Raw genomic sequence first — 5,000 nt, 5'->3', positions numbered from 1 at the left:
GAAATGGAAATGTGACCCTGGCAATTTAGCTAATTCTTTTGTTATGCTAGCGGAGTTTTGGCAAAGCTAGCCAGGTCGTGTGACTGACTTCAATAAGTCAGGCTAGGTTTTGGTAGCTTTTGTTTTGTCCATAACCTAGCCCAATTTTATTTTCATCTCATAAATCGACCACCATGTTTGTATTTGTAATAATGTTTGGCATTTTATTGGAAATAAAGTGGCGGGGACAAGCTAGGTTAATCTCAAAAGTGGTAGGCCTATGGACATGTCCCCCAACACCCAGACTGAAAATTACACCCATGTCTGTAACCCTTCCTCAACAAAAGATAATTTTCGCTATCCAACCTCAGTGTGCTTTGTCCTGTATTTTGTCTAATGTCTGTGAGAATGACTGCAGCCATGGCAAAGATAATTTTCTGTTTCATGTGTAACAGTCAAGCATATTTGTTTTTATCTCATCTTATTCCCACCCTCCTTAGGTGTGTGGAGTATACTTCCCTGACGGCAGACCAACGCAGGAACACCCATATCCCATAATATGGGATATGAATATAGTGTAAGTTTACATGTATATAACAAATAACTTAGTGCTTTTTTTCGTAATTACCTTAACCATATGAAGAGTTCAGATGCAAAACCCCCTAAGTGCCTTTTCAGAAAATAATCTTAATTCATTTTTATTTAATACAAAGCTATCAAAATTGCATATTTTTTAAATTGTATTTATGTAATATAACTTTTTATATGTATTATCAAGTACATGAATGTAAACCAAACCAACAACAGGGTTCTCTAAAAATATAGACGTACAGGTCTTCAGAAATGGAGTTAGGGGGTTTTGCATCTGAACTCTTCATATGTTGTTAAAGTACTTTTGGAGCGATTTGCCTCCAGACGTTAGAGACTCTCCCATCTGCCACTACTTTTTAATCTAGGCTTAAAAAGAAAACACACACACATTTTCTTAACTTAGTTCTTGACTCTTAGTTGTTATGCTTTCTCTCCTTTAGGCACTGCTTTTATGTACCTAAATTGCCTTTCAACACTTGTGTCTTATTATTCCATGCAAGAGTCTACATCTGCTAATTGTAATATAAGGCAATGTGAAGTGAGATTTAAAGTGTTCTGTAGGACAGTGGCGTTGTAATTAACTGTTTTAAAAGCTGTTGGTGTTTTTTGTTCCTTCTTATATTTATTCTCAGAAAGCACTATCATGTGGAAGACCACCCCCGAAGAGGAGATGTCTCCAGCCCCCAACAGAGAGACTTGGATTAATGTTGAGAGGATTATTGTTCAATACGGTGCAGAAACACTTGGTTCAGTTATATGTATATATCAATCATCTTTCAAGAAATCCTTCATCCCCTCAGCTGTGACCATACTGAACAAGATATGAACTGTCCAGCTGCAGCATGAATGTATTGTGTGGTCGTCTTTTTTTTTTTTTTTTGGTCAAGCCTTGTCTAATGTCTGTGAGAATCACTGAAGTCACGCCAAAGACAATTTTCTGTTTCATGGTTGTAACAGACAATAAAGTTTTATCTAATCTCATCATATCAATGAGAATCAGTGCACCTGACAAAGGTATGACATACTGTATACTGTAGGCTTAAGTGCTAAAGGAAAATGAATTAACCTTAGCGGTTTTGAATTGTTTATTTACACAGTTATTAAAATGCATACAGATAGTGAATGTAATATAGTTCAATACTGTGTGCTTACTCGATGGTGTTTTTTATATGTGCTGAACTGAAAAACAACCTAGCTACTTGTGCTCAATACACTAAATGACTCTTGCTGGTGTGTTTTTTACTAGGCAACTTGTTATTAATTACTAATGTTCTTAATGTCATTTCAATGCAGCTCTTTGTGAGAAATCTGGGCAGCCATGGCCTAGTGGTTAGAGAGTTGGTCTTTCAATCTAGGGGTTGCCGGTTCGAATCCCCCACGACCTCTCCCTACACCTCCATCCATGGCTGAAGTGCCCTTGAGCAAGGCACCTAACCCCACATTGCTCCAGGGACTGTAACCAATATCCTGAAAAATAATAGTTGTAAGTCGCTTTGAACAAATGAAAGCGTCAGCTAAGTGAAATGTAATGTAATGTAAAATCTTGCTGTAGTGTGTTGTGGAATAGACACAGGAGCTGACCTGTGGTGTCCAGTCTTAACAGAGAGCTGGTGCCACTGTCACACATTCAATTTAATTAATCATTATCCCCCTTATATTGATTGGGAAATGTTATACTGGCTTTTTTCATTACCTCCTGACTATACCAGACATCATTTTTATCATTACCTCTGCCACATAATATGCGATTGTCTGAGTTTTGCAGTCTGTTTGTTCATCGCTGGGTGCACAGCTTGCCACTAAGGGGCGCCAAATCCTTACTTATTGCTGGAGACGCTACCACAAGGAGAGGACGGGAGGTGATGTCTTCTAAAAGGGCTGTGGTTAAGTAGCCTAAGCAATCAGCTGGTGCAACCCCACTGTCTTAACACTGCCTCAAAATATCAGTTCTTGCAAGGCACGATTTACATGGTGAAATTAATGACATGTTGAGGCCAACAAGGCTTTATTTTATCAGTTAGAGGGACACTGCAGGAAATGGTCAAAAAGGGTGTGTCACATTAAAAAACTGTTTATTTAACTTGTGAGTGTGCGGCACCTCTCTCCTTCTACAATTGCTTTTTCTGGTTGCCAGCACCTCTGTTTCTGGTGTGCGTTTTGCACCTCCACTCATCAAAAAGGGTACTGCAACTATACTGCTCATTGTAACTGGGTTGCCTATTGCCAAATTTGATGAAAGTATATTTCATGAAAGTTTACTAAATAATAAACTCAGATTTTCTGTTATGGCCCAAGTACAGTCATTTTTGCAGCTAAAAATGGCTATTTCTGGAAATTCAAAATGGCAGACCATGATGGAGGAGATCCCCCTTTGTATGTATGAAAAGTGCAATTTTTCCAGTCATAATGAATACTTAGAATTTGATGGTGGTGGTAAATATTCATGAAAAATGTAACATTAGTGAATGAGTAGCATGAATTCTGGAAATAAACAACTATAAATCTTGCAGTGTCCCTTTAATGACAGGTTTAAAAAAAAAAAACCACACACACACACCTTGCTTTCTGATTAGGCCTAGCCTAGAGAGAGAGTTTCCCCCAGCACCTTAGGCCACCTTGACCTGAAAAGATAAAGATTCCCTGTTGTTAACGTAGGCCTATTTTCTAAAGATAGATATAGATATATATGCATGCCTGTTTTAAATTAACAACCGGTCAAATGCTGGTGAAAATTCAGGTTCTTAATTCATTCGCCAGTTATATTTTCTTTGTTTTGTTTTTACTTTGTTACAGTTTTTGCCTAGGCTACTGCTTAAACACAATAGGCCGATGCTTAAACCAAAGTAGCACATTGTTCAGTTGTTGGTACTATAACTTAAACACATGCTGCTTTACCTTAATCAAAAGTCAAGCATTACACTTTCAGCTGGTATCTTTGCAAAGCACTTGCTCCTTTACGCAACACACACACTCCGGCTGTCTGCACACCATTTTATACACAAGACACTTTGTTCAAAAGTAAATTCTCAGAGTGTCATTGTGAAAACACGTCTGTTAAAAAAACAAAACACACTGGATGTATGACGAGATTTAGACACAGACAATAAAACACATGCACCGTTTTCAACCATTTGATGATCTGGTTATTAGGCCCATGTCCCCCGGCACTGTTGAGTTTCAGCAACTTCTGAATGTGTGCTCTGGGGTTGAGTTTGATGTAGGCCTACAGTACAATGCAAAAAAATACAGTACAATGCAAAAAAAGTGTTGTGTTCAGGAAGTCTTTCCAACGTTTTACCTGTCAGGGCAATCACTGTGTGTCAAGCAGTACAAAATATCTTGGGCATATTATCGCTGACAAGTTGGAAGATGATGCTGACATGTAGGCCTACAGACAGGGACAAGTGTAGTGTATGCCAAACATGTTTGTAAGATTTCAAGAAGGTTACACAGGCCTGCACAAATAGTCAAAATGTCATCAACATGTTTTAAACAACCTGGAATTACATTACTCAAAATTTTGAAGCATTTTAACCTTCTTATTGCACGTTCAACATGAATTCGGACATTGGCGAGACGGCGGGTTCTTGTGACTTCATGTTCTGATAGTTGTGTACATCCACGTGTAAGTGCTGGAATAGCCAATGTCACTCCTGGAGGAAGAACATCTCCAATTGTGAATCCCCGGTCTGTCAAAATCTGATCACCAAAAATCAAATGTGACAGAAATCCACAGTTTTTTGTGATAAAAATGTCACTAGCTCTGGCACCAAACAGTTTTGACACAATACATCACAAAACCATTGGGGGGCTATGCAATAGAGGACTTTGTAGGTGTTGTGATGCTTATAGTTGCTGTATGTTTTTGCTCTTTTCCCCAAGTTCTTCGGTCTTTGGACAAATATTTCAGTGCAATCTATGATGCATGTTGCATTGGGATAGTGTTCAAGAAAACTTGAGGGTCTTACTCTATTCAGAGTGTCTCGAGGGAGCCAAAAAAAAGATTTTCCCATGGGAAAGTGTTGCTCTCCACATTGCGAACATATCACAGGCTGTAGTTCTGCTGATCCCAAATCTGTGAACATTAAGCCAAGCCGAACCCTCATTAGGACCAGCAGTAGCTGTTCATGGACTGTTAATTTGAACGTCTTCGACTGTGGAAGAAAGCCAATGATGGTGTTCAAAAGTTGCCAAAAGCTGATGATGTCTAGTCCAATGTAAAATGTTGACACTTTATCATCCATGTCATGAGCTGACAGTGATGGTGTAGGATCTGTTTGTGTGCTTGCATCTTTTGTTGACTTCATCGAACAATAATCATGATCACTACGCTCTGGCCACTGAGTGCCAACATCACATTGGTGTGGAGACAGACTATCCTCCAAGCTATGCCCTACTTCGGTATCAGAATTTGTCACAGGAGGCTCATC

General features: G+C 38.9%; 2 long non-coding RNA genes across 2 annotated transcripts in view; one reads left to right on the top strand and one right to left on the bottom strand.

The window, feature by feature from the left end:
- The window catches only part of LOC134460384 (uncharacterized), a 2,440-nt gene extending 643 nt beyond the window's left edge, over window positions 1-1,797 (top strand). Inside the window, exons 2-3 of the long non-coding RNA XR_010037074.1 lie at window positions 480-556; window positions 1,203-1,797. This is a non-coding gene — a long non-coding RNA (uncharacterized LOC134460384). The remainder of the gene's footprint in view (window positions 1-479; window positions 557-1,202) is intronic.
- A 2,862-nt stretch (window positions 1,798-4,659) lies between these two features.
- LOC134460382 (uncharacterized) overlaps window positions 4,660-5,000 on the bottom strand; it is a 2,228-nt gene continuing 1,887 nt past the window's right edge. Inside the window, exon 3 of the long non-coding RNA XR_010037073.1 lies at window positions 4,660-5,000. This exon is cut by the window's right edge and continues 69 nt beyond it. This is a non-coding gene — a long non-coding RNA (uncharacterized LOC134460382).

Source organism: Engraulis encrasicolus, chromosome 12 (assembly GCF_034702125.1).
Source record: "Engraulis encrasicolus isolate BLACKSEA-1 chromosome 12, IST_EnEncr_1.0, whole genome shotgun sequence".
NCBI lineage: Eukaryota > Metazoa > Chordata > Actinopteri > Clupeiformes > Engraulidae > Engraulis > Engraulis encrasicolus.
The sequence above is the reverse complement of the archived record's forward strand: the minus strand, read 5'-3'. Positions and strand labels throughout refer to the sequence as shown.